Source organism: Acinonyx jubatus, chromosome B2 (assembly GCF_027475565.1).
Source record: "Acinonyx jubatus isolate Ajub_Pintada_27869175 chromosome B2, VMU_Ajub_asm_v1.0, whole genome shotgun sequence".
In the NCBI taxonomy this organism is placed as follows: Eukaryota; Metazoa; Chordata; class Mammalia; order Carnivora; family Felidae; genus Acinonyx; species Acinonyx jubatus.
The window spans coordinates 32,504,695-32,521,858 of NC_069385.1; the positions used below are offsets into that span (position 1 = coordinate 32,504,695).

The 17,164-nt window shown below is 38.9% G+C and overlaps 1 long non-coding RNA gene across 4 annotated transcripts in view; it reads right to left on the reverse strand.

Annotated features, from left to right (window-relative positions):
• LOC128315519 (uncharacterized) overlaps window positions 1–17,164 on the reverse strand; it is a 283,478-nt gene that overhangs the window by 135,623 nt on the left and 130,691 nt on the right. The gene's annotated exons all lie outside the window — the stretch shown is intronic.

The following is a 17,164-nucleotide window of genomic DNA, read 5'->3' on the forward strand; positions in this document are numbered from 1 at the left end:
CATATACTCTTCCCAGCGTCCACAACTTCTAATACTGGAAATACCCTTACTATATGCTTCTGTAGGGAGATTAAGGAGAAGACAGAGAAGTATTATCTCCATATCACCCACTTTTTCCTAATCCCTTTCTAGCTTTCCTTCAAGGGGCTGGAGAAAAATCTGTTCTGTGATGTGAACTGCATACAAACTATTCACAGTTGACCACATCCGCTGGGCAAGACTCACCAATCCCAAGGAATGTACAAACTCAGGTTCCAAAACACAGGCTGACTGATCATTCTGGCCGACTAAATTGGGAACTAATTAAATGTTTTAACTGGAAGTCTCTCCTCACTGCAGCAGAACAGAGTCATTTTGAAGCAAACACTTCAATGAAACACTTCTTAGGGAGCATCCAATTTAACTACAAGAAACAACTGCTTCTGGTTGGCAGAACAACTTATTCTTTCTTGATTCCCCTCCCTTCCCCACCACCATGTATACACACAGGCTAAATATCACTTATGCTAACAAGTATAACCACAGAGAAAGAAAGATATTATATCTCACAGATATCAAAGTCATCAGAAACAGTCTCTTCTTACCTATGCAGGATTCTAATTCGGTTCACTGAAGCAGAGGAAAGATTATATAAATTATTGACATAAAGGAGATTTCAGAGGAGTACTTAAAACACGTTGGGTATTATTTGAATGCAATAATGGTAGGAGGTTAAGTTATTCCTTTCATTTCCATTAGTAATTAGATGTTGGTTGAAGCATTTCTCCTTCTGGCAATCCCTTAAAGAGGTATAATGCTCTGGGGCAGCAGAGCCTTAATTCTCTTCAAGTAGGGAGCCTCCATGTGAACTTACAGTCCCAGCATCTTTAGAGGGGCAGCTGGAATGAGATTAGCCTATGTGGATCTAAGAAGGGAATCCAACCAGAAACCCTGAAGGCCAGAAAGAGGAAGTTGCTAAGTGTCCTTCAGTGAGAAGTCTCCACTTGGACTTATAGCCCAAGCTTCCTTAGAAAATCAGAAACTTTTAGCACAACAAATTCTCACATGTTATTATTAGGTATCATCCCCTCAATTATTCTAGATGCAAAAATTAGTGTCAAACACGAAAACTGCTGCAACAGATACACAAATCAAGGCTTCAAGTTGTTCAGCAGCTGCTCTTGGGCAAGAACTGTCTAGACTGGAGATTGCCATCAATATTGAGTGACTTGAATACTTAATACGAGTCAGAAATCATGCAAGGTGATGGTGCACAGCTATGAAAAGGATGAATAAAATGGGCAGATACATAAAAAGATAACTTCAGATATTATAAACTAAATTCCAAGACAGAGACAAGCATAGAGTGGCATAGAAGCAATGCTAATGGTAGGGCCTCAGGGAAGAAATTGTGAAAGGAAATCAGGTGTAAACTAAATTTTGCACGATGAGTAGGAGTTGCACAGTTTAAGAAGGAAGGGGATGGGTACTGTAGTTAGGGGGAGTAGAATAACCAAAGTAACATCTGTATGATTTTAATTTAAGCGGTTTAGTGTTACTAGACTTCAAACTGAGAAAGGAAGGTTGGTCAGTAACGACAAGAGAGACATACACGAAGACAAATATATGTCTTTACTGAAGAAAAAAGAACTCTCAAAAACCAGAAAAGGCAGATGGTCCAATTTTAAATATGGTCAAAAGATGTGAATAGGCATAGTATAAAAGTGAATATCTGAATGTCCAAGAAACATGAATATCTGATTGCCTCATTAGTAATCATGGAAATGCAAAATACAACTTTTATGCTATCATAAGAAACTTGGACTTTATCCTCTGGATAATGGTAAGTCATTGAATAATTTTGAAAGATAATCAAGAAAAAAAACCAGACAATAAAAATAGATCCACGGAGGATCCAAATATTGACACACTAGTTTATATGGAAATGTAAATGGTCAAGAATAGCTAGAATATCATTGGAAAAGAAGAAAAGGTAAAGTTGGAGGACTCACTTTACCAGGTATTAAGACTTATTATAAAGCAACAGTAAGAAAGACAAAGTGTAATGACAGACAAAGTGAACCAATGGAACAGATTAAAGGGTCCAGAAATAAACACACCTATAGTTTTGGTAAAGGTGACACCACCAGGCAGAGGGCAATGAACCATATCTCACCAATAAATGATGCTGGGCCATCTGGATGTGCATATAGAAGAAGAAAGTAAGATTTGACTCCTACTTCTTACCACACACTAAGATCAATTCTAGGTATACTGTAGATCAAATGTAAAAGGTAAAATAATAAAGCTTCTAGTAAAAATCTGAATGATTTTGGGGAAGGTAAAATTTCTTAAACAGGACTCATAAAGCGCTAGTCTAAAAAGAAACAGTTGATAAATTGGATAACATTAAAATTAGAAATATCTGTTCAAAAGACTATTACAAGAGTGCAAAGCCCTATCTATGTGGATAAATTATGTTGTATTCATATAATGCAATACCACACAGAGATGAGAATTAGTGTTCTGTAGCTATATGCCAACATCTAGATGACTTTCAAAAACATCATATTAGAGGAACAAAGCTAGACCAAGGAAAAGTATATTTCACATGATGTCATTTTCACAAAATGTAAAAGTAGGCAAAACTAATGTGTGTTGTTGAGATCAGGATAGTAAATATCTTTGCAGATAAGTAGTGACAGGGAGACAACAAAAATAAGACCTTCTATGGGTGTTGATAGTATTCGGAGCTTTATCTGAAAGGTTGTTATACTGATACAGTCAGTTAATGAAAACTACTTGCCTGTATACTTATGATATGTGCATCATTCTGTATAGTTTGTACATCTGGTTCAACATAAAAAGCACCTATAAAAGTCAGGCTGATAAAGTAAATGAGAAAATCAAGTTGGGTGTAAGCAAAGTGTGCTGCCTCTACTTCTTATTATGGTTTCTTCTTGAAAGCATCTTAGATTGTCTTCTTTTGACAGAGATATTTGCATATTACATACCTAAGAACATTCTTTACTAAAAAAATCAAATAGGCTGTTGGTACACCCAACCGCATTGCCAAATCTAGCTAACACAATGTTAAGTGGAAGAAGTCATGTATGTAAGGTTCAAAAACAGGTAAAGCTAATTGGTAGGATTAAAAGGCAGTCTGGGTAGTGTTTGAGAACATAGCAGAGAATTTTAAGATGCTGGTAATGTTCTATGGATTGGATGGTGATTTCGTGTGTTTACTGTGTGATAATTCATTAAGGTATACACTTATAGTCTGTACACTTTTTGTAGGCTGTATGTCAATAAAAATTATATTAAAACAAAAAAAATATAGAATATGCCTTGAAAGAGAGTTGGTGAAGGATATAACATCATTATTGAAGATTGAGAAAAAGGTAAGAAACTGGCAGAAAACAAAGGCAGAAGATCTGACCCTGCTAAAAAGAATACTGTTACATTGGCCCTGTCCAAGGTCATCCATGATCCTTGACTAAGTAGATTTTAATAAACATGCTCCCCCTCTAGCTGCAGACTATCAGCCTGGTACATTTTTCTGAAGGGAATTTCTGAGCTTCAGTGATCCCTTTTTGAGAAATAGGCACAGAATAAACTTCCACATGTAGGATTTTTCCCAATCATTTGCAATCTGTTTCAATACACTGACTCTATGTTAGTTTCTACCCAAATGCTTTTTGTTTTCTAGCTAAACTTCCATCTTGAGAATTATCTCTCTTTATATATAGGCAAAGTTACTCATAGTAATTTTGATAAAGCCCTTGCATAAAACCTTTTAAGTCTAACAAATCAAGCGATTGCACTGGTGCCATTTTTGGAGACCCAGTCCTGCTAAGTGCTTGTATCTGATTGTTCCTTCCTGGCAGGAGGGGGCCTAAGTAAGGGGTAGGAGGGCTGAGAGTAAAACCAGAATAGTAGAGTTGGCATGAGTCATGTCCTGGAGTGGGGCCGAGGCTGAATCTGGGGTAGCAAATCTGAAAAATGTCATAGATGCAAGTGACAAGACAGGGAAAGCTGGGGTACATACAGGAATCATAAAAACAGGGAAATCAGAAATAAGGAGGGGAGTAGACAACAAGAGCTGGTCTAAATTGGTAGTTAACAAAACTGCTGTGAATTAGGATCACCGGAGAATTAAGAAATCATTGATACTGGGGCCCCATCAATACTCACACTGAATAAGAATCTTCCGAATGGGGCCCACACACCTGCCTTTTTTGTAGCTCACACGTATTTTATTTATTTATTTTTTGAGAGAGAAAGAGCACCTGAGAGAATGGGGGAGGAGCAGAGAAAGGGAACAAAGGATCTGAAGCAGGCTCAGAGAGCCCGATGTGGGGCTCAAACACAGAAGCCTTGAGAGCATGACGTGAGCTGAAGTGGAACCTTTAATGATTGAGACACCCAGGCGCCCCATCGCACATGTACTTCTAATTGCCAATATCAGTAGGGATGCATTAGGGAAGCACTTCTCTGGAGAAATGCTGTCTGAAGACAGAAGTGGGGCTCTCACTAGCTTTTTACAAAACTCCAGCATAGGTTACTCAGGGAATCTAGGGTTGTTTAAAGGGGCTGGAGTGAAGTGAATAGTTTGTTAGTAATTCGGGAAAATGGCATCAGGAGAGAATATTTGGTGCACAAGCTAAGACAGGAAGCCAGTTTAGTACTAACCTTGTGTCATGGGAATGAACCAAGAATGTTGCCTGTCAGTCAGAGAAAGATAAATATCATATGATTTCACTCATATGTGGGATTGAAGAAACAAGAAAGATGAACACAGGGGAAGGGAAGAAAAAAATAAGATAAAAAGAAAGAGGAGGCAAACCACATGAGACTCTTAAACACAAAACAAACTGAGGGTTGCTGGAGGGGTGTTGGGTGGGGTGATAGGTATTTAGGAGGGCACTCGTTGGGATGAGCACTAGGTGTTATACGTAAGTGACGAATCACTAAATTCTACTCTTAAAATCATGATTATACTATAATCATGGATCTAAATAAAAATTTAGCTTTTTATTGGATCTAAATAAAAATTTAACTTGGATCTAAATAAAAATTTAAAAATTACAAAAAAAAAATTATGGGAAAGCTCCTACTAGACCATTTCCTTCTGGGTGGAAAAGATACTTCCTACTTCAGGTGAAACATTTAGGAAGCAAAGGGAATGGCAGTATCCACTCTGATCATAAGCTAAGTATTTGGTTCTCTCCGGTTGCTGTCCCAGAGGATGATGCTACTTGTATTTTCAAACCAAGGAGGGAGGGAAATAAACCAGCGTCAGAGGCAGCTGGATTTGGGTTGGTCTCCGTGGAGCTCCAAAGGGAGCCTCACCAAGAGCTCTGAAGGCCAAAACAGAGGAAGTTACACAGTAAAGTGGCTCATTCAGGGGCAGAAGAAAGCACCGAGACTCGGTTACCTAGCGATGAGTGTTCACAAACTGCCTGAAGCGGGACACTGGGCTTGTTGAGAGAGTGCGCCTGCATGTCCCTGGCTTGGCTCTCCCTCCTCCAAGGCTGGCATTGTGTCTGTGCTATTGTCCGCTTCACTAAAACAGAATTAAGGGAGCTGAGGTAAGCCATTGACCAGAGTGTTTCCTCAGCTCCTGAGGAATGTTTACTGAGGTGTGGTGTTTTTCAAAGCCTTTAATAAGAAGTACGCCATGTCCTCCGTACCTTTATTTTTCTAAATGTGTGGGGAGGACACACTGTTTTTGCTCCTTTGCCAGCATTCCAAAACATTCTTGTCGCTGTGAATTCCGTGCCATCCTCCGAGAGTGGATGCCTTGACGTGAGCTTTGTACTGCAATAATATATTCAGGTTTTCCAAGTAAGAGAAACCGGACTCTATAGAGACATCCTAAAACTTTTGAGGCTCCTCAAAGGTGTAAGATAGAAATCTTTTTTGTAAAAGGCAATGCGTATGGGGAAAAAAATACAATTTACCTTTGCCTTCAGGATTATAAACCAGAAACAGAAAAAAAGATGTTCTATTTAATATCTTCATGGCATTTTGATCCCTCCCGAAATCACTATCAATAATTTGGTCAGGCCACAAAACTGTACCAGAAAGCAAGCTTTAGGTTTAATGATATAAGTATTTGTCTTCCTAACGCAAGCACTGAAACTGTCCTGATTTTACCACTCTCCACCAATGCCTACAGCACAGAAAATGTTCTCTCCTTGGGAACAACTACCTTGGGATGGGGCTTTTCCTTTCTGCTGAATAAAAACATACAGAAGTGCATTTCACCGAGATGGCCACAAGTAAAATAGGAGACACAGTAGAGAAGAAAAAACACTTTTCTGTCTCTGTCAGTTGAGAGATGGACGCTTACCAAAAATCCACACAGAAGAAGTTTCTCAACTAAACTGAGAACAGTGTGCAGACTCGACTAAAATGTTCCTGAACTTTGAAGGACATGAGAAATTTTGAACTCAGTGAACCGAGGGTGCCCCACGCTTTGGCAAGGACAAGTACGTATCCCACAGTTACATTCATACATGGTTTTCCAAAATGGGGCAGCATGGAGCACTGTGGTTTAGATGTTAACAAAAATTAATGTCTGGAGAAACATGAAGGGTAAGCTTGCATACACATGGTCTTTATAAGGACTACTACAATTGAGGGGCTGGAGGCTTTATCATCCAAAGAACTATCTTTTTAGAAGCCAAAGTTGGAGCCATAGTTTTTGAGAGGAATGGTCCAATAGGTTCACTTTGACATCGGTGGTTCAAAGAATTGGCAATAAGTAGTAAGTCATAGAAATTGCCTTAAGATACAACTGTACCTTCAGATCTTAAATATCAAAATATGAAAAGAGAAAAGGGAATTGATGTAAAGAAGAAAAGTAATTTTTCAAAAATTAGATAATTAGGATGGATATAGAAAACTGAGGAAGGTAGCTTACTATAAAAAAAAAACACATATATGTTAGAAAGGCAAACCATTATAAATGGCTCTATTTAAAAAAATTTAATGTTTCTTATTTTTATTTTTGAGAGAGAGACAGAGCACTGGTAGTGGAGGGGCAGAGAGAGAGGGTAGACACAGAATCTGACGCAGGCTCCAGGCTCTGAGCTGTCAGCACAGAGCCCGATGCGGGGCTTGAACCCATGAACCATGAGATCATGACCTGAGCCAAAGTCGGACACTTGGCCAACTGAGCCACCTAGGTGACCTGGCTCTAGTTTTTTAATAAAAGGGTTTTAGAATACACTCCTCTATTAAATTAGCATCATCAAGGCCATTTTACCCGTTAGCCATTTCAGCCCAGTGCCAATGCGCTGTGAGATTTTTAAAGGTTTACAAAAATGACTGAAACTTGAAAAAGAGGGTATTGGCTCCGAACTACAAAGGGAAAGCTGCAAAATGAAAATTAATTAACTTAATTAAATGTCTACAGAAAATAACATTACATCAACTAGTCACCTGCAATTCTACTCTTGTAACTGCAGTATAAATTATATTTCATGCAGGATATGGGTGGATTTTAATTTGCATGATGTATTATACATGCAGGGCAGCCAACAGTAAAATGAGAAGGGCTCAGAGCAACTGTGAATGACTTTAATATGACCAAAATGGCAGTCTGCTTCCCTAAAAGCATTGGACGTTAAATAAGGGAAAACAGAATTAGGAATGCCAACATTAAGTATCAAAACAGTGGGCCTTAGGAAGAATAATGCCACCCCTCCCAAGAATAAGCAATACGGGCCGAAATCTTCATCTCTGTTCCTCTGAATCAGCACTGCTGTATCATAGTGCCTTATTAAAAAGTTTTTAAATTAAAAAAAAATATTCATTTATTTTAAGAGAGATAGAAAGAGAGAAAGAGTGAGCGCACAAGCATGAGAGGGGCAGAGAGAAGGAGAGACAGAATCCCAAGCAGGCTCCACACCATCAGCACAGAGCCCAATGCGGGACTTGAACCCACGAACCGTTGTGAGATCATGACCTGAGCCGAGATCAAGGGTCCGACGCTTCACTGACTTTGCCACCCAGGCACCCGTCTTTGGTTTATTTTTAAAGAACAAGTTTTCCTTAGAAGAGTCATTTACTCCTCACTGTGCACCATCTCTAAAAAAGTTAGAAAAGTAGTTCAACACCATTCACTGAAGGTTGATACCCAGTGAGTGTGCTGTGTGGTAAGGGTAGGGGGGGTGAATTTTAAAGGTGAAGGAAGATCTGATGCTGAGCAAGGCAGGCCTGGCTGAAATGAAGGATCGGTAATATCTGAGCTGCAATGTACTGGGTACAGCAATTTAACTTGGGACTAATCCTAGGTTTTCATAGCCTCACTTGATCTCTCTTACTGAAGGAAAATGATCTGTGTCTTATTATCTACTCTTTACACAATATAGAAACATATCAGCTGATACCACAGCAATATAATGTACATTCATTTAGTGGCTACAATATAGAAAACCCAAGATATTTCCCATAGAAAAACTGCAACTTTAAAGCTTTTATGAGATTTCTGTCTCCCTCTGTCTCTCTGTCTCTCCACACACATGGGAGCACACACAGAGAGAAATTATGTAAAAATTATGTGCTGGTAATTGCTAAATCAGAAGCTATAAAACTAAGCTGGGGGGCCTAGACAAACACCTCACAGCTAAAAATCTTGTGATTCAAGGATCTATGGTATTTTATGCACTATTAAATCGTACAGACTATCACGGAATAAATCATTTTTAGGTTTTGATTTATTATTCATGAAGTGGCTTCTGGACCTCTTAAACTGGAAAAGGCAAAAATAAAACCAGGCCAGGACGTAAATGAGGAACCAAAGGAGCCAGGCCTACAAAGCAGGGTGGGGGTTACAAGGAAGGAAGTTACTCAGTTTAATGAAATTCTTTTGGATCTCCCAAGAACTCCTCGTGTTGGGCTTTTTACATAACTGTTCTCAACTTGGCACAGTTTTGTTGATCTGAAGAGAAATCAGGACTGAGGTTCAGAGGTAATTTAAATTTATTTTTCATTTTTGCTTGTTTTAAAAGGCTGATGTTTAGACAAATTCTTTCCTCTCACCCTAAATTTTTTGGAAACAGCTCTTTAATTAAACTTTATTGACACAAACAAAAAAAAAAAACCAGACCTGTTATTTTCTTTGGGTGAAAGAAGCCTTATGCTTTTCACCAAGAGACTAGAGAAAAACTATTGTTTTCTTTGCATATGCTTTTCGAAGATTAATTTTAAAGTTTATTTATTTATTTTGAGAGAGAAAGAGAGGGAGCAAATGCACGTGAGTGGGAGAGGGGCGCAGGGAGAGAGACAGAGAGAGAGAGAGAGAGACAGAATCCCAAGCAGGCTCCTCTCTGTCAGCACAGAGCCTGACACAGGGCTCAAACCCACAAACCATGAGATCATGACCTGAGTCAAAATCAAGATTTGGACGCTTAACTGACTGGGCCACCCAGGTGTCCCTTGAAAATTAATTTTAAATAAAATGAATACCTGCCTGTCACAAACCATTCCAGGGCAGAAGGGAAAAGTAAAAGTCCTCCTATCGCACTTTTCCTACCCTTTCTCAGCCCACCCCCTGCACGTACACAATCATTATCTACATTCTGTGCATTTGTTCTCCAGTGTTAAGGTGACAGCAAAGACTTCTGCGTCTCATAAAATAATAATACAGCCCTATCCTGGATGGTGAGAACAAACTATTTTGTCTTGTACCCTACGCTTTTCCTCTGAGTTGAGTTTTTTTCAGGATGCTAAAGTACATCCTCCCACAGAAACACTCACATCTGTGTAAAAGATGCGTAAGACGATGCATCATTGCGTGCGACACTGCAAACTTTGGAAGCAACCTAAATGTCCTATCCATAGGGACAAGGCACATCTATACTAATGACTAGCAGTCATTAAAAGGATGACGTCAATTTATATGTGCTGGTACAGAAATATATTTTGTTTGATGGCAAAAACAAAGAAAAAACAAGACCTATTAAATACCAAAAGCAAATTACTGCGTATACTGGATGATTACACATAACACCCCTGCAAAATGAACCTAAGTCATTATTGTGATTCCAAGCTTTGCTCTGCACTTATATGTGTATATAATATAAATGCAATATATACTATGAAACGTATGCCCGAGAATGACTTAAAAGTGACTAATCTTAGGACTAGAAAATATATATATTTCACCCTTTTGATGAACCTGAAAGACTGGCTTTCTTTTTACCCCTTCTAGTAATGAGGAAGGATTTCCATCTCTTCTTTTTGCTGTTGATCTCTACATCTGGAGCATGTGGGCTCTCAATAAAAATGTACAGAATGAAGGAACAAACCTTCCTGCTCCCATATTAGGAAAACTGCCCATGATAAATGATTGCTAGATTAGGCTCAAAGTAAAGACAGAAAAAAATAGGACTCTATAAAAAGAAATCTATAAAAAGAAATTGGAAGGGGTCAGAATGGAGAAGAGATAATACAGGGGCCATCCTGCAGGTCTGCATCAGAGGGGCTCTCCGTTCATACTCTTCCAATTATGAAAAACAGCATAAAGGGGTGCAGTAGTATTAGTGATTACATTCAGAAAGACAACTTTGGCCTTGCAGAACAATTTCAATACTGAGAGGAGAAAGAAAGGTGGCCCAGGGATCCATGGTTCATATTTGCTTAAATACAGCCTTTGGTTCTAGTGGTTGGTCAATACAAATTATACACTTTCCTTCTTTACTCTTTTAATGCTCATTGACTTTGTTCCGTTTTTGATAAAGAACTTACGTTTGAGTTGTAAGTGAAGAATTTAAAGCTTAAATTGGCTCAATTAAAATCTATTCAAAAGAACAGACATAATATGAATAATGTACTTCTATTTTCTCTGATGGTTATTGATTTAAAGTCGAATCTGTTATTTATAAATAGATTATTTACCCTTTATGAAGTGCTTAGTTCCCTATAGGATACTTTCTCCTATGACTAATTAAATGTATACAGTAGAAATCGGAATGTGTATGATCTTTTAGAAATTTGGGGGGACACTCATTTTACAATTATTTATAGTTAACCCTTGAACAACTTAGGGGTTAGGAGTGCCAATCCCCTGCGCAAATGAAAATATGTAGCTTGTGACTCCCCCAAGAATTTAATGACTAATAGCTTATTGTTGACCAACCGCCTTACCATCAACACAAACAGTTGATTAACATATATTTTGTATGTTATATGTATCATTCATTGTATTCTTATAGTAAAGTAAGCTGGAGAAAAGAAACTGTTATTAAGAAAATCATAAGGAAGAGAAAATATACTTACACTTTAATTAGGTTTGAGGCACATATATTTATAGTACTATTCTGTAGCCAAAAAAAAAAATCCTGTAGAAGTAGACCCACCCATTTGAAACCCAGGTTGTTCAAGGGTCAACTATACTTTGATTCTTTTTTCCAATGTGAGTTTTTATTCCTGATAAGATCACAGGTATAGGGCCTATGCAACACCGAATATTTTCACGAAGGTAGGTGGTATTCCAGAATAAGAGCTTACGCTTTATGAAGCCCTAGATAAGTTTTAGTTACGCTTAGCTATTACGAACTAAAGAAATAATATATTAGACTTGGAAATTTGGTTCTCTGTGGCTAAACTGATTATATGACCAATCTGCCTAAGACAGTTCCTACTTACCCACCATGGTCCTGGTAAAATGATTAATAGGATCTCCTTTCAAATCTATCCAGGTTTGAAAAGAAGTTACATGGTTACCTTACACTAAGAAAAAAAAATGGTTGGCCTTATTTCAAATTTCTGTGTTTACTCTCTTCTACTCCGTATTGTATCTTATTTTCAGATCCCCAAATCACAGGACCTTGGTGGGATAATGACTGAAAGATGATGATATCTGAATCTCCCCCAGGATGTTGAAGAATACCGTTCAGTTGGACTACAACAGGGTCGCAGCTGTGTCCTGGCAGAAATTCAGAGCAACTATTTCAGATTGTGCTTTTGTAGGAAGAGAGTTGCTTGCTATTGGGACTTCTTATTGAAATGAGACAGTCTGTGCTTCTCCGGTCTCTGCCTCCCCAAATTCCTCTGATTAGGGCAAATAGTATTACAACAAGGAAACTGCTAGTCTACTGCCTGCAAATCATAACAGCTAAACTAAAATCTGAATCCAGTGAAATAATTTGGGCTTTTTCTTGAGATAGCTTTTCACCCGCACAACAAAATCGGCTCAAGACTTTGATAAACTTAGAGCCTAACTTCAGTCCTATGTAGCTTTCTGAGCTTATCACTCTACCATTTCTGATTCTGTCATTAAATGAACTCACCTATCAGATATTCTTAAGGAGCCCTTAGCATTCCCAGGATTTCTTTTTACTTCATAATCACTTGCTAGTTCTAATCTTCTATTTGGATGTGAATTTAGCTGACTGGAACACTTTAATTAGGTTGGAGGCATGTATTATTCAAAGCAAGAAAGTAGTTAACTGAATTGGAACACACCATAAATGGTGGCTCTGTGTGTTTTAAGAAATGGTGGTAGTAGTGATGGAGGCGGTTTTTAATTCTGTTTGTTGGCTTGTTTGTTTGCTTTTAAGCTGTTTCTCAGATCTGATATGGTATGCTGGAAAGCAACGTCTCCCTGTTCATAAGCATTCAGTAAGCAATTGCTTTTTTTTTTTTTTTTTTTTTAGAAAGAGTGTGAGCCAGGGAGAGGGACAGAGAGAGAGAGAGAGAGAAAGAGAGAGAGAGAGAATCTTAAGCAGGCTCCGAGCTGATCCTGGGATCGTGACCTGAGTTGCAATCAAGAGTCAGATGCTCAACTGATGGAGCCACCCAGGTGCCCTGAAGTTGATATTCTTGTACGAATATTTAAAACTAAACATTCTTTGAGTTAAAATGCCATTGCTGCATTAATTCCTTTGTAGAATTTTTTTTTTGGCATTTTAGATTCTAATCATCAGTAGATGATATATATTGACTCCTACTCTATTTCCCTTTCCAAATATGTTTTGCATTTTAGCTCATTATAAGTGTCTGTAGACGTAATTCTAACTTCAAATTGACCAAATTCGCCCCCTGCCCGTGTTCTCACAGGCATCTTGCCTTTGCCATTGTGGTAAGGTCATCTTTCATACTTTCATCTCTACAGCAAGCCAGACTGCTGGTCATCTGTGTCTGAGGCCCTTTTGCCTCTGCTCTATTTTATGCTAAGTCACAGGGTGATAAGACCATTCGATTATCCTTCCTCAACGTTGCAATGACAAGGTGTCCAAATAGGATCCAGCTGGACTAAAAATACTAGTTTTTTTGTGTTTAAAATTTTTTAATGATTTATTTATCTTTGAGACAGAGGGAGAGACACAGCACATGTGGGGGAGGGGCAGAGAGACAGGGAGACACAGAATTTGAAGCAGGCTCCAGGCTCTGAGCAGAGCCCGATGTGGGGCTCAAACTCATGAACCGTGAGATCGTGACCTGAGCTGAAGTCCAGCCACCCATGTGCCCCATAAAAAAGACGTTGTTTTAATGGGAAGTCTTCTCAGAAGAACTTCCCATACTTTCTTATGCTGTTAAACCACCCCACAAAAGTTGGCCTAAGAGTGAGGGAGAGATGTTGGCAGCCTAGGAACAATTGTCATAACCCAGTTGAGCTATTGTGTGGAAATGCCCTCTCAATCCAGACCCACACAGACACATTTCCCAGGCTTCTGCTTTCCTTCTGATTTTTTTGGCTTTCCTCATGAATGTGAAATTGGAGACTTAATCCATGGCTATATCCCCAAGTTCTATTCTGGACTGACTTCAAGTCTCAATGTCGCACCAAGCCATCTCTTCAGACTCAGAACTCTACTGAGTTGTCCATTTTGGCTCGCTATTATAGATCTCCGATCTCCATTCATATTCAAGACTCACATCATTGAAAAGAATTCTCACTTCTAGAAGCCTCCATCAGCAGCAATCTCTAACTTAATCTGCTCAAGCTATTCATGACTGCGGAAACTCTCAAACTTGCTCTTCTGATACAGTCTTCTCCCATGGTTAGCACAAACATAGGAAAAAATTAAAAAAATCAGAGATGTTTCAATTCTCATTATTCATTTCTCTGCTTAGTAACCTCTGGTGGTTCCTTGTAAATGATAAGCAAATTGCTTGCTTTGGTAGTTAAATTGTTTAATATCTTATTCCAGACAACCTTTCATCTCTAAACATCAGCATTTTATAACTACCCCTATGTGCCCATACACCTTAAATCCTAATTAAGCAGGACAACTAACACTATCCCCCCAACTTGTCATGTATTTCAATATCTCATTCAATTACTCTTTCTCTTTGATTTATCTGAAAATTATACTCATCTTCTGCCCAGTGACATCTACTCATTCTCTATAGATCCACTGAATTGTCTCCTTGTCTAGAAAGCCTTCCTCAATCCACCCAGAAGGTAAAAACTGCTTATATACCACTTACTACAGTGCGTTACTAGTGTTATTATGATTTCTCAAGCCATTGTTACTCAAGGGGAAATATCGTGACTGTAAGAAGTATCTGAATTTACCAATCTAGAAAGAACAAGTTAGAATATTGGCTTATAGAATAACATAGAGATGTGTCAAATTACTGTGTTGCACACCTGAAACTAATGTATGTGTGCCAACTATTTTTCAATTAAAAAAATAGTAGTGGCTTTTAAGCCTGCAAAGATTGTGCTTCAGCTATGATATGAGATTTTCACTAGCCCTACTCTGAAAAATCAAGACAGCAGACAGGAACAAATGCTTGCAATACAGAAGAGGCATTAATGGAACTTGTTGAACTGCTCAAGGGAACTAGCCTTCTATTGAAATCTCAGTACCTTACAGAATCCTATATCCAAAAACCTTTTTCTACCTTCCATCAAGAAGACTGACTGTAGTAAATCAGAGCCCATCTTCTATGAGATCAACAACCACGCCTCTACTCTGCTATTTTTGGAGAACTGTCTGTCCATATTCTGAGGAGTTGTTCCAAGTGTTCTATACAGTAATTCATTCCTTCAATAAATAGATCATTGACCAATGTCTAGGCATTGTTAAGAAGAAATCCAAAGGCTCCAAATGGAGTTACTTATGCTTGGCCACATCACCAAACCAGGGCTTAATACCTGACGTAATTTCACTTTCAGCCTCTCCCAGAAATGTAGTCTTAGCCAGTCAGTCAGGAATTTTCTGGTCAGCACCAATGAGGTAATCTGTCACATGGACTTTCTCCTTCCCCTCAAAGGAAGGTAAACTCACCTGAAATAATCCTTTTTGCTGTTTATGACTTCCCTGTCCTGCCTTTAAAAACCTTTCCCTTTCTGTAGCCCTTTGGAGCTCCCCTCTACTTGCAAGATGCTACCTGGTTCATGAAGCAATAAATAAAGCCAAATCAATCTTTAAAATTTATTGGGCTGAATTTTTGTTACTGAACAGTTTTGGTGGCAGCAATGGGATCCAAGGTGAACTCCTGACAGCATTCAGGGACAATGAGAAACACAGGTGTGGTGCCCCATGAACCCTTTTGAGTTCACTGTCTTTATCACCATTGCCAAGGGCCACTGGTGAACTCCTCTCAGTTGAGCTCTGCAATTTTTGCATTACAGCTCTCGACCTAATTGGCTTTGTCGTCCAGGGTTAACAGGTCAGTCTAGACTGACAGTAGGCTCTAACAGAGTACCAGTCCTCAGCCTTTGGTTCAGTCTGAAATTCCACATTGGAATCCCTTCCCCAGTTCCAGTTTGCAGTCAGGAGTCTGCTGGTTTAGTCCACACTTGGAATTGCTGGTGGTGAGCACAGTCTTCTGTTGGCCAGTCCACGGTGACATCTTTTGGTTACTACTGGTGTGTTGAGGCGCATATTTGTTTGTCCTGTTTTGTGTAAATAAAGGCTATTGCTTGTGGGGATCTCAGAGGTTTAAAAACACTGCAGGAATTGGTGGGCATGGGTCAAGCTGTTGGAGTGCCTGCCACCTCACTCAAAGACTCCTGTGTTAGGATAAGTTGGTCACAGAGCAGGTTAGACAGACACTAGTCACCTTTCGACCTCAAGAAAACTTGAGTGCCTTGAGGCACATTGCAAAACATGGACAATCTCCAACCCAGCGGCACATCCTTTTTAGGTATTAGTTTGGCTCTGAGAGACCCAAAGTCTTAATTAATAGGATCCTGGAATTCCAAAGAGTTGAGTGTGGAACCTCTCGGTACACCTGCTTCTTTTATTTCTAAGGACAAAAGTCTCTAAAGTTGCAGATAACTAGTAACATGGCAAAATATTACTAAAAGCAACTAGAATTGCAATGGCCATTATGAAAAATGTTACAACTAGATAAGATCATTGAAGAAGTGCACTTGAAGGCAAGGGTTCCTAAATCAAACAGAATTAGATACCTGTTTTAATCAACATGCAGAAATCATCAAAGGTTTCAAAATAGTTTTCATTGAAAGATTTGTTCCAAAAGGCTAATGAAAAATTAAAGATGTAAGAGCCCTAAAACAAAAGACACTATGACTGACATGACTCTTGTTTGTTCTCTCTACTCTCCTTTGAGTACTCTTTCTAGTAATCCTCTATCTTCATTGTTTTTCCACTGTGAAAAATAAAAGCCATAAGACCATAAACAGAAGTCCATTAAGTTAATGGTTTTTCAGACACCCCATATTTACCTTCAAAGAAGGGCCCCTGTATGGCACCTTGGCAGAGTTGATGAAAGTGAGGAATTTTCTGCTAAAATGCTACATTATTCTCTTAAATAGCCAATGGAAAACTCTGGTGGATATCATCAGGCTGCAGAGGGGATCCTGGAAAAACTGGGAGAAGCCAGAGAAAGGTAAAAATTCTTTCCAGAATCAGTTCTTCCAAATCTGTCTGTAGTGTCCAGTTGAGTAAGGAAAATAAAATTTCACACTGTCCCTTCTTTTCTAAATACAGACCCATTGGTTACTGATCTTTTTTCTCCCAGAGACAGCTACTGATTTCCTTTTTGTCTCATTTTGCATCCTAAGAACTGGGATTGGCTCTCTGCCTGCCAGGACAAAGAGATTGTTAGCTCTTTCTTTGGCTGTCTTTGGGGAGTGACACTGGATCTTGGGAAGGCAATGTCTTTTGCACCTTCTTTGAGGACCCTCTTACACCCAAAAGGGCTTAGTCAATACTTCCAGAAATAATTGCTGTTTGTGCCGGCCGAAGACCAA